The sequence below is a fragment of the Eubalaena glacialis genome, chromosome 6 (genome assembly GCF_028564815.1).
Source record: "Eubalaena glacialis isolate mEubGla1 chromosome 6, mEubGla1.1.hap2.+ XY, whole genome shotgun sequence".
Taxonomy (NCBI): Eukaryota; Metazoa; Chordata; class Mammalia; order Artiodactyla; family Balaenidae; genus Eubalaena; species Eubalaena glacialis.
In genome coordinates, this window is record NC_083721.1 from 88,154,141 (window position 1) to 88,167,577 (window position 13,437).

The window sequence follows — 13,437 nt, forward strand, 5'->3', positions numbered from 1 at the left end:
GATCCCTGAAAACATGAGGAAAGATCCCTTGAAACTTCCTGAAGAAGTCAGAAAAAATGTTCACAGAGAGGACAGCGCTTGAGCTCAGGCATAAATAATAAACAAGAATTTTCCAGATGGAGACAGTTGAAGCAAGACGAGTAGAGACCTACAGACAGAGAACAGAGCATATGCTAGGCATGAGGGGAAATGGTATGGTAATAGAACAGAAGGCAGATTAGTATGACTAAAAGGGGCTGCATGAGGAAGAAAACCAGGAGGTGAGGGAAAAAAGATCAGATCATGAGGCTCTTGTGTGCCTTTCTAGGAGTTTGAACTTTATCTTTTAAGGCAAGAAAATCAGAATCACTTACAGGTTAGCTGGTGGTTTAGCTCAGAGTTGCTTATGAAGTTGAAAGTCAAGATGTTGATCAGAGCTGCTGTCATCGAAAGGTTTAATTGGGGCTGGAGTCTACTTGCAAAATGGCTCATTCACATGGTTATTAGCAGAGAGACTCAGTTCATTGTCACATGGGCCTCTCTCTAGTGCTGCTTGAGTGCCTTCATGACATGGTAGCTGGCTTCCCTCAGAGCAAGAATCTTGTGTTTAGATTCAAGAAAGAGAGAGAGAGCAAAGAGTAGGCCACCAATTTATTTATGACCTGGTCTCAGATGTCACACAATGACATAGCCATCATATCCTATTAGTTAAAAGTGAGTCACTAAGTCCAGTCCATACTCAAATGGAAGAGAATTTGTCTCCCCTTTTGGAGGGAGGAGTGTTGAAGAATTTCTGGAGAATATTTTTAAACCACCACATGTAGAGATTCTGTTGTCCGTTCTCACACCTGCTAGATGCAGTTTGGCTGCCTGCAAAATGTCTTGCTCATATTTCACTTCTCTCTAGATTTCTTGTGGCCATGCCTGTGAAGATGCCCCAGAACATTGTTTCGGGTGCTACTACCCAGATCGAAGCTGTTCTTGCCATATCCATCTCACACTTAACTCTTTAATTCTGTAGATACCATGATCTGTCTTTAATGCCTGGTTAAATCTCAAGGCATGAAAAATATCCTGCAGATCTCTTCAGTGAAGCCTTGGGGAAAGAAAAGGCTATGAATGATGTGGAGTAGGTTCAAGTACAGCCCATGGGTCACAATTATTAAGATCTTGATAGTTCTGTGAGAGGGAAGGGAAGACTTTTCCAGTGTTGGTAGTTGTAAGTCATTATTTCATTCCAGATGTTTTTAGTTCTCTATTCTTAAACACCAGTTAAAGCATAGCTTAACAGTGTTCTCAGGAGGCTTTTCTCTAACCAGTTTGCAGATTTGTTTCGCTAGGACATCTTTAAAATATGTGGCCATAGTTGTTTTGTTTCCTGGATTCATTATCCATATAATATGTGTTTTAGTTTTATTACTCCTGCAAGCAGAGCTGGAGACAAAAACCAGAGTCCAAGGAGTTTATTTAGGCAATGATCTCAAGAATCACGAATGAGGGAGTGGTGAGAGTGAAGCAGGGAAGAGAAAAGGTCAGTATAAGAGTGTTTTTCAAGGTCACTGTTGGGACCATTGGGATCTCAGCTGTACTGGGATTGTTAAACATGTACAGAATACTTCCAAGAATTTTCCAAAGGACAGGAAGCTGAGGTATTTATCCACTGACTCCCATTGGTTGAAAGCAGCCTGAGTTCTTCAATGTTCTGTATTTCTGGATTGTCCCCCTGAGTGGCTGAATGGACTCCTGCAGGTCTGGAAAAGGCATGAAAACTTCAAGTGTGACGCTATCCACGTGCCTCTAAGTTCTCATGCAGCTGTCCACTGCAGCTGCAGCTCTAACCAGAGGTGGGCTGAGGGCATGTGAGGCAGGAAAACAAAAGCCTGTGATACAACTTGTAAATGAGCGCTGAAGGCAACACTTCAAGGGACTTATCCTACAGATGTTAAAACAGTCTTTGGAACAAGGACACTGCCCCTTGAGGTAACTGCCCCAAAAGAATAAGACTTATTTGGATCTTTAAGTTGTGATGTTTCTTTATTGTTTTGAGGGGGTTTAATATCACAGCTCCTATGGGGCAGCACAAATCAGAATTGTAAAGTAGAGCAAATATATATATTTTAATTAATAGATTTTATTTTTTAGAACAGTTTCAAATTTACATAAAAGTTGAAGAGGTAGTACAGAGCATCACTGTGTACTCCCAACTCCCCCACATGGTTTCCCCTATTATCAACATCTTACTTTAGTGTGGTACATTTGTTACAACTAATGAACCAATATCAATACATTATTATTAGCTAAAGTCCATAGTTTACATCCAGGTTAACGCTTTGTGTAGTACAGTTCTATGGGTTTTGAAAAATACATAATATCTTGTATCCAACTTTACAGTATCATACAGAATAGTTTCACTGCCTTGAAAATCCCCTGTGCTTCAACTAATCATCCTTCTTCCCTCTCCCAAATCCCTGGAAATCACTGATTTTTTACTATCTCTATAGTTTTGCCTTTTCCAGAATGTGATATAGTTGGAATCATGGCTTCTTTCACTTAGTAATATTCATTTAAGGTTCCTTTATTTCTTTTTGTGGCTTAATAGCTCATTTCTTTTTATCACTAAATAATATTCCGTTGTTTGGGTGAACCGCAATTATGAATAAAGTTGCTATAAATATTGATTTGCAGGGTTTTCTGTGGACATAAGTTTTCAACTCCTTTGGGTAAATACCTATGGGTGCAATTGTTGGACCATACAGTAAGCCTGTGTTTAGCTTTGTAAGAAACTGCCAAACTGTCTTCCCAAGTGCTGTACCAGTTTGCATTCCCTCCGGCAATGAATGAGAGTGCCCAATGCTCCATATCCTTATCAGCATTTGGTGTTGTCACTGTTTTGGAATTAGAGGTAGTATAACATTATTGTTTCAATTTGCAATTCCCTGATGGCATATGATGTTGAGTATCTTTTTATGTGCTTATTTGTGTCTTCTCTCTTTTTTCTTGGTTAGATTGACTAAGGTTTATCAATTTTGTTGATCTTTTCAGAGAAGCAGATTTGGTTTCTTTGATTTCTGGTTTTCAACTTCATTGATTTCTTCTAATTTTCATTATTTCTTTTCTTGTGCTTGCTTTCTCTTAAGCTGCTTTTCTTACTCTAGTTTCCTAAAGTGGAGATTTAGATTTTCATTTTAAATCTTTCTTCTTTTTAGTATAGTCATTCAGTGCCATAAATTTCCCTGTAAGCACTGCTTTTGCTGTTTCCCACAATTTTGATATTTGATTTGAAATATTTTTTAAATTTCCCTTGCAACTTTTTCTTTCATCCACTTTTTATTTATAAGTGTATTGTTTAATCTCCAATTACTTTGGAATTTTCCAGCTATCTTTCTGTTATTGATTTCCAGTTTAATTCCACTGTGGCCTGAGAGCATACTTTGTATGATTTCTATCCTTTTAGATTTGTTAAGATGTGTTTTATGGTCCAGAATGTAGTTTATCTTGATGAATGTTCTTGTGAGTTTTAGAAGAGTGTGTAGTCTGCTATTGTATGAAGTCCTCTATAAATGTGAATCTGATCCAGTTAACTGATGATACTGTTCCGTTCAACTATGTTCTTACTGTTCTCTGCCTGTAGGATCTGTCAGCTAATGGGAGAAGGGTGTTGAAGTCTTTAACTACAATGGTGAATTTGTTTCTGCTCCTGAGGCTGCTGGGAGAGATTTTCCTTTCTCTTCTTTGTTTGCACAGCTCCTGGGGTTCAGCTTTGGATTTGGCCCCACCTCTGCGTGTAGGTCGCCCTCAGGCTTCTGTTCCTTCCCAGACAGGATGGGGTTAAAGCAGTGGCTGATTAGTGGGCTGTGGCTCACTCATGCTGGGGAAGGGTGGGGTACGGTAGTTATAATTGGAATGTGGGGCGAGCCTGCGACGGCAGAGGCCGGTGTGACGTTGCAACCGCCTGAGGTGCACCATGTGTTCTCCCAGGGAAGTTGTCCCTGGGTCACGGGACCCTGGCAGTGGTGGGCTGCACAGGCTCCTGGGAGGGGAGGTGTGGATAGTGACCTGTGCTTGCACACAGGATTCTTGGTGGCTGCAGCAGCAGCATTAGCGTTTCATGCCCGTCTGTGGTGTCCAAGCTGATAGCCGCTGCTCGTGCCCGTCTCTGGAGTTTGTTTAGGCAGTGCTCTATCTTCTCTCGGCAGACAGGGAAGGAATCCCCTCTTCTCGCGCACCCCGAAACAGTGGTCTCTTGCCTCTTAGGCAGGTCCAGACTTTTTCCCAGACTCCGCCCTCCTCCCCCGCCACCCCCCCCCCCCCCCCCCCGCTAGCTGTGGCGCGCTAGCCCCTTCAGGCTGTGTTCACGCAGCCAACCCCAGTCCTCTCCCTGGGATCCGACCTCCGAAGCCCGAGCCTCAGCTCCCAGCCCCCGCCCGCCCCGGCGGGTGAGCAGACAAGCCTCTCGGGCTGGTGAGTGCTGGTCAGCACCGATCCTCTGTGCGGGAATCGGAGAGGTATTCTTTAGTTTGCATTGTAGCCCATCTCTAAGTGCTCAGGTGAGCTATGGTGGTGGCAAGCAAAGACATCTGACCAATGTATTGATATCTTATGCTAAAGGGTCCTGCAAAACAGCTGGGAGTTTACTCTCATTTGTAAGAAAAGCACTTAGCTGCTGAACCCATAACTGTAGCTCATTTTCATTTTACATTCTTAATTAAGATTGACTTGCTAGTAGTCTCTAAAGATAACAGTACAGTAGAGGGTGGTTTCTAAACTGATCTTACTCATAAATGGATAAGTCATTAGTATTCTAGGAGAGCCTTCTACCCATCTGTATGGCTGGGGTGGGAGGACTGGGGCACAGAAAAGAGTTGGTGAGAACCTCTTCCCTAGTGAAAAACATGGGTTATTTTCCTTGATAAATCAGGACCAAATGCCTAGGCCAATGTTTATCCAATGATAGAATCACCTGGACACTTATTAGAAATGTAAATGCCAGGTATCCCTCCCTAGAGATTCTGATTGCATAGTTCTTGGGGAGTGGATCAGAAAAAATCTTCATTATTAACAAGCATTGCAGTTGATACTGACACATGTGCTTGAGCCATGCCTGATAGGGACAGGTCAAATCTGTAGAAAGGGAAGTCAGTGTTCATCTACATAACAACAGACTTATAAATAATATGGAATTATATTCAACAGAAAAGATATAGATGCAATCATATTAATATCTGTAAAGCCCTGTATTTCACAAGAGTACAGCAGTGAAACAAAGACAGGGTCAACTTTTTGCCTGGAAAATTTGGGGAGGAACCATAGCTTTCTTTTTTTGACAATGCTTCTACAATTTGACTTCCACTATTCTGTGCAATTCAACTAGTTAAATACTTTTCCAGTACCTACCACATGCTAGTACCTAAATCTCTGCCCTCTCATCCATCAAGCCTAGTAAAGGAGACAGATATAGAACTAAATAAATGAGTTCATTCAAGGGAGAACATGATCACTGAAAACAAATACAATAGACTAAAGAAGATGCCTGAAAATTTCAATTGTAAGAATAAGTCCTTGCAGTGTACTTCAGAGATGAGCTCCCTGAAAGAACTAATACAAACTGGCATTGTCCCTGATATACATGTATTCGTTCAGTAAATATTAAATGGATAAGCAGGAATGGCTGTGTAATTAAATAGATAATTCATCACTAATTATCTTGATAAATTTATTTTTAATTTTTTATTTGCAGTGCACTCATTTTACAAACCATATATATTACAGGACAACTTACTTCCATGTATACACAACCCCTGTCCACACTGCCAAAAGTGGTCTCTGTGGACTTCTAGGGCTTTCTGGAGAACATTGTGAAAACCACTATCAAGAAAGTAGAGAAAAAGAACAGGAAAAAAAAAGGGGTGGGGGGAATAGAAAGCATGAATAACTTGGTAGAAATAAATCCAAACTTATTAGTAATTACGTTAAGTAAAAATGGACTCACGTCTGCTTCCAGCCAAAGTTAAGTAAGAGGAGGACCGGGTTTATTTTATTCACCTTGAACAACCAGGAAACCAGGAAAAAAACACATGAAACCATGGTTTTCAGACATTGGACAAGAGGCAGCAGAGGCCTGTAATCCCAAGAGGAGGAAAACAAGCACTCTCGCCCCAGATTACTGCCTAGAGGCAGTCTCCATGCTGCATGTTACACAAAAAGGGGGAACCCAGACAGCCCTTTGGTTCTGCTAACTTGGGGAAGCCAAATTTAAAGTTTGGAGGGGACTCAGTGGCTAGAATTTGATGGGAAGGGTATTGTGGAGGAGAGAGCTGGACCGGAGAGAGAGAGAGCTCCAGAGAGCTGCAGAAGGGTCCCTTTAAGTCTGGTTGAATACTGATATGCACACATATGAGACAGAAGGAGTGTGGTAAGAGGACCCCCAAAGTGAGGCCATTTGGCAATATGTAAAAAGAGCCATGAAATTGTCATGTGCTTTGACCTGGGAATCCTACTTCTGACAAATGTCGTATACATCCACATGTCCACGGCTGCATTATTTATAATGGGGAAACATTGAAAAATCTGTCTAAAAATTAGGTAATAATTATGTAAACTGTGTTATATAAACTATGTGATAACCTGGAGTTTTTGAACCCAACAAATCCATGAATCTTACTGCTGTACAGTCAATTTTGAGGATATATACCTACGGGGGTGGGGGGCATTTCAGTGGTTCTCAATCCTGAACACATTAGAAAAATCTGGTTTTACTTTTTTTAATGTTGTTGCCTGGGCCCACTCCTGAATTTCGGAGAACGAGGCTCAGACAGTGAGCTTTTTAAAGCCTCTATGTTAATCTGAAGCACACTGAGGGATGAGAATCACTGGAGTAGAAGCTTTTCCAATTCTCAAAGGGATTTTCTTCTAAAATAGAAGAATTACTTTCATAGATAAAAATAGTATATAGTCATTTAAAATGCTTATTACAAATATTATTTTTAAATGGGAAAATATAATGTTGAAAAAAGTACGTGCTAAACTGTATGTGTATTGTGATTACAATTACGTGAAGAACATATATTAAGGTGAAAATGCCAGAAGGAAATATGACAAAATGTTGCCAAGAATGGTTTAACTCATGAGTATCTTTTTTTTTCTTTATTTTCCAAATTTTCTGATTCATATTTGGGGGTGAGGGGTAACTTTGAAGGACACCCAGCAAGTGGTGGGTTAGGAAACCCTAGTGGATTGCCCTCCCTTGGAGCTCTTCGGTATCCTTAGCCTCCTGACATCTCCCTTTCAGACAGTGTGCCACTGACTCACTGTGCAGCCTGCATCAACCAGCGTGTTATCTCATTAAAACTAAAAAATACGATGGCCTAATTTAAGGGTTTCCATGCAGGATGTCTGCCTCTAACCTCTGCCCTTTGGCATAGCTTATAGTCTTTCAGACCTCCCAAATCAGGGCCTTAGATCCAACATTTCTTTGGAATAATTGTTATAGAATAGCTATTTTTTTTCCCCCATGAGGAGACCTAAATTAAAAGATGAGCATTTGGGAATCTTAAACTCTTTTTCCAGAGAATGAGGAAAATCTCCCTGTGTGGAAACTAGAAAATAGCTGATGCTAACCCTAGCAAGGCACAAAGCGTGCAACCTTTAATAACTGCAAGACTAATAAACTGATTATGACCTCTTTCCTGCTGGGCCCTAAGAACCTGCAGGCATTCTTCTTTTTCAAAAGTTAGATAATAGCTCATGTTGTTCTTTCTTTTAATTTCATAAAATAGCAAATCCCTGTAGTCCTGAGTGATTTAGCCAAGTAAGCAATTATAGGAGATTGCTGGATCCATCTGCTTTTCCCCCGATAGATATGAAGGTGAGATATAGTATGTTCAGTTTTTCATTCTTCCAAAAAGTCAATCAAACTCCTACTGCTTTGTAAGGTCACTGAATACCTCCTGCAGGCTCCTTTGAGAACTCTAGTTGAGAAGCTTCTTAAAACAGCAATCCTGTTATATTAATCAGGCCTCCTTTGGTTGCAAATGGCAGAAGCCCTTCAAACTAGCTCATGCCAAAAAAAAAAAAAAAAAAAAAGGAGTAGGCACTAATTAATAGCTCACATAACAAAAAAAGTCTAGGAGCAAACTGGATGCAAGGTGTCATCAAACATCTCTCTCATTCTCTCAGCTCTACTTTCCTCTGTGTTAACTTTATTCACCACAGGCTTCCTTCACGTGGAGGCAAGAATGGCTGCCCCTTCCCAGCTCCAGGCTCATACCATCCTTGCATGTGATCTCAGAAGGAAAGAGGTCCTCTCCTCCCAGCATCTGAGACAAACTCTGCAAAAACTTTGGCCCTGCTTAATGCACACACAGCTTGTGTGTGGTGCAATCTGAACAGATACTCGAATAATTGACCAATCTAGATTAGATACATCTTAACAGGAGTCAGGAACTTGTGGTTGATGATCTCACCAGGTGGAAGGAGCACTGTATCTTCACCATAATGTATATCCAAAACAACAGTTATCCATTTAAACTTTCAAAAATGTAAAATAGCTAGAGGGAAGCAGCCGCATAGCACAGGGAGATCAGCTTGGTGCTTTGCGATGATCTAGAGTGGTGGGATAGGGAGGGTGGGAGGGAGGCTCCTGAGGGAGGGGATATGGAGATATATGTATGCATATGCCTGAGTCACTTTGTTGTACAACAGAAACTAACACAGTATTGTGAGGCAATTATACTCCAATAAAGATGTATTTTTTTAAAAAGTGAAGGCAAGAGAGAGAGAATTTTAGTTGAAAATACAACTTTAATAACTTGTCACTGAAGGATAGAGGTAATACAATCAAGAAAAAGAATCAAAGAGAAATGTAAAGGATAACGAAAACTAAAATATAGAGCATTTCCTTGACCCTAGAAATTTCCTCACTCCCCCTCCAGTCATTACCCGCTCCCACATCGGCAACCACTGTTCTCATTTCTATCCCCATAGAACTTTCTTCAACTTTATATAATTGGAATTACACAGTATGTACTTTTCTATATTCTTTCACTCAATATGAGATGTATCCCTATTTTTGTGTACATCAGAAGTTCGTTATTTATTGATGAGTACTATTCCATTGTATCAATATCTGCAAGTTTCTGTTGATGAACATTTAGGTGATCTTCAGTTTTTAGCAGTTATGAATAAAGCTTCTATAAACATTCTTGTACATTTTTTTTTTTTTTTTTTGGCCAAATGTTCTCATTTCTCTTGAGTAAATACCTAGGAGTGAAATTGCTAGGTAGGCGTTTATTAAAAAAAACTACCAGCCACCTTCCAAGTGGTTGTGACATTTTACACTCTTACCAGTAATGTCAAGCATTCCATTTGTTAAGGACTATGACATCTTTGTCATGGTACTATTAGTCTTTTTAATTTTAGCTATTTTGGTGGTTATGTAGTGGTATCTCACTGTGGGTTTTTTTTAAATAAATAGATAGACATTCACTCATCATTTTCGGTTTTTTTCCTCATAAAGACAAATTTCAAGATGTCAGTATTAAAGCTAAATGTCTTGTCTAATATTGATCAAAAAGGTGTTTTTTTGTCTTTTGTTTTTTTACATCTTTATTGGAGTATAATTGCTTTACAGTGGTGTGTTAGTTTCTGCTGTATGACAAAGTGAATCAGCTATACATATACATATATCCTCATATCCCCTCCCTCTTGCGTCCTCCCTCCCACCCTCCCTATCCCACCCCTCTAGGTGGTCACAGAGCACTGAGCTGATCTCCCTGTGCTATGCGGCTGCTTCCCACTAGCTAGCTATTTTACGTTTGGTAGTGTATATATTTCATTACTACTCTCTCACTTCATCCCAGCTTACCCTCCCCCCCCCCGCCATGTCCTCAAGTCCATTCTCTACGTCTGCGTCTTTATTCCTGTCCTGCCCGTAGGTTCATCAGAACCATTTTCTTTTTTTAGATTCCATATATATGTGTTAGCATTCGGTGTTTGTTTTTCTCTTTCTGACTTACTTCACTCTGTATGACAGACTCTAGGTCCATCCACCTCACTACGAATAACATCTTTGGATGGGAAGAACTTTTAAATTTTGATGAAAACTAATTCATCAATTATTTTTTTAATGATTAGTGCTTCTTTTGTTCTGCCTAAGAAATCTGCCTGTCCTAATGCCATGGAGATAGTTTCCTATGTTTTATTCCATAGAGTTTATAATTTAGCTGTCACGTTTAGGTCTATGAATCGTTTCAGATTCATAGACCTAGTCTTTCACAGATTATTTTTATACGTAGTTTGAGGTAGGAATGGAAGCTCATTTTTCTTTTCATACATTTATTCCAGGATTTCTCTGACATTTGGGGTCAGAAAATACTTTGTATAGGAGGCTGTCCTATTCATTGTAGGATGCTTAGCAGCATTCCTGGTCTCTACCCACTAAATGCCAGTAGTGCCCCTACTCCATTGCGACAATCAAAAATGTCTGCAGACATTGCCGAATGTTGGGGGTGGGAGACACAATTGCCCGTGGTTGAGAACGGCTACTTTATACAATTGTTCCAGCATCATCATTTCACCATTGAATTGTTTTGGCTCCTTTTTTCAAAAATTAATTATTGTATACGTGTGCATTTTTTCCTGGACTATCTATGCTGTTCATATGATCTACTTGTCTTAATTACACCAATATTGCAATACACCAATACTGTAATCTTTATTGTTTTAAAATCAGGTAGTAGAAAGTGCCTCAACTCTGTTTTTCTTTTTCAAGATTTTTTTATATTGAACAATACTGAATTCTGAAATCTTCTTCCAAAATATTAATTAGTTTCAGTAGTGTTTTTTTAGATTTCTTAGGATTTCTACAAATCCAAAGATGTCATCTGCAACTAAAGGTAAATTTACTTCTGACTTCCCAATTGCATGCCTTTTACTCTTGTTTTGTTGGACTGAATAGGACAACTGGTACAAGTTAAAAAGAAGTGAGGACAGATACCCTTGCTTAGTTCCCAATCTTAGGGGGGAAGCACTCAGTATATTATCACTAGGTGTAATACTTGCTGTCGGTTTTTAGTAAATGCCCTTTATGAGATTAAGGAAGTTCTCTCCTATTCCCAGTTTTCTGAGAGTTTTTCATTTATGAGTAGCTTAGCGTTTTATGGCTTTTTTTTTTTTTTTTTTGCCTTTTATTTCTGAGTCTTTATATTTAGAGCACACTTTTTAAAGATAGCACACACTTGAGTCTTGTGTTTTTATGTGCAATCTGACTATCCCTGCCTTTAAAGTATTTGGTCCATCTTCATTTCTTTTAACTACTGATACAGTTAGTTTCTAATTGTTTTTGTCCCTTTCTTCTTGTCTTCCTTCCTTTGGATTAACTGCATACTTTTAATATTCCATCTTATTTTGCCTATTGACTTTTGAGTTGTATATCTCAGTAATCTTTTGATAGTTGCTCTAGTAATTACAATATTTATCCTTTATTTACTGTCACCTACTTTAAAATAGTATTGTACCTCTTCAGATGAAATATAAGAACCTTGGAACAGCACATTCTATAATTTTGTTTACCTCTCTCCTATCCTTTGTGTTATTGTTGTCATAGATTTTCCTTCTATGTATATTATAAGCCACACAGAAATGTGATATTTTTGTTTTAAACTCTCAGTTGTCTTTTAAAGAAATCAAGAAATGAAAAAGGTAGGTTTTTTTTACATTCACCTAAATTGTTGTCATTTCCAGTGCTCTTCATTCCTTTCTGTTGTTTTCTATTTCTTCAACCTGAAAAAACTCTTTCAGCATTTTGTGTAGCACAAAACTTATATCAAAAACTTATTTCATTTTTTTACCATATACAGATTTCTGGTTGACATTTTGTTGTTGATTAATTACTTTGATGATTTCATGCCCTTGTTTTGGGCCTCTATTTTTTCTGATAAGAAATGAGCTATTATTCTTATCATTGTTTCCATGCATTATTGTATCTTTTTACCTCTGGCTGCAGTATTTTTCTCTGTATCTTTGATTTTCAGCAGTTTGACATTTATATGCCTAGTGTGGCTTTCTTTGTATTTACCCTACTTGGGATTCACTGAACTTCTGGGATTCCTAGGTTGGTGTTTTTTGACAAATTTAGGAAACTTTTGGCTATTATTCTTAAAATATTTTTGCTCAGTTTTGCATCTCCTCTCCCACTGAGGCTCCAATTACATATGTGTTATATGTAACTTGACATGTTACTTGATATTGTTTCACAAGTTACTATGTCTCTGTACATTTATTAAAATCTTTTTCCTTCTTTGCTTTAGTTTGGGTAATTTCTATTGATTTATGTTTTGTTAGGATGAGTCTATTCGAGTTTTATCCCTAGTCCTAGTGCATAGCACTTACTGTAAGGTGTGGGATTTTTTTCTATTAAAGTGTGCCCTAATACACTTTTCACTGGATTTTTGAGGTAGACAATAAGTTCTCTCCACTCTGGATGGGGTGACATTCATCTCCCAGCACTTTGTGGCCTCTTTTTCATCAGTTTATTTCTTAACCTTTTGCACAGTTGCTGTATGCTGGCCCTTGAGGGGTTTTACCCAGTACAAGATCTGCTTATTCAAAGACATGAGCAAAACCCACCTGCCAACATCTGGGTACTCCTCATACACTCCCCTCTCTTGTTTCCAATCTCTGCTGCACAAATTCCAGCCATTTCTGCAGCCCTAAACTCTGATCTCTGTCTCATCAGAGGCAGACCTCTGGTTTCTGCTTGGGTTCAACCTACCTGCACCACAGTCAGGAAAATGCCTCAGGACAGAAAGCTGGGGTAAACAGGGAGCTCATTACATGTGTTTCCCTTCTCTCAAGGATCACAGTCCTGCACTGCCTGTTCACCAGTTCCTGAAAACAGTTACCTTATTTATTTTTCCAGTTTTATGGTTGTTTAGGTCAGGAGATTAAATCCAAAATGAATATCTTAGTCATGGCTGGACAGGAAAATGTATCACCTCTTGGGATTTTGGCTAAGATCAAGTGTAGTATCTGTTCTTATTAGTTCTCTAAGTTTTGAAAAATGAATAAATAAATGAATACTGGCAGAATCAAGAACTATTATTTTAAAAGTATGCTTTGCTAATCATCTTTATCCTTCTGGCAACCCCTTACACAAACCCATCCACCTATCATGTGTCCCATTCACTAGAAAAATGTTTTTAATTGTACATCAACTAAACTTTAAAAAGAAAGAAAAATATTTTTAGATCTAAATCCCTATTAACATATTAGGATATTTGCATTTTCAAAACATATTTTAAAGTAGAAAAGCCTTAGAAAATCAAAAGAATAAATATTTAAAATTTCATGCATCTCTACTAGCTGATAAAATTAATGAACAAGGTATGTTCCTTTTGATCATCAAATTGCCCCCTCTGATATCAAATATATACTTATCACTACATTTAATCAAATATATAC

General features: G+C 38.7%; 1 pseudogene; it reads left to right on the top strand.

Moving 5' to 3' along the window:
• The first annotated feature begins 12,966 nt into the window (after window positions 1-12,966).
• Window positions 12,967-13,126, top strand: LOC133094171 (U2 spliceosomal RNA; annotated as a pseudogene).
• Window positions 13,127-13,437: the final 311 nt, after the last annotated feature.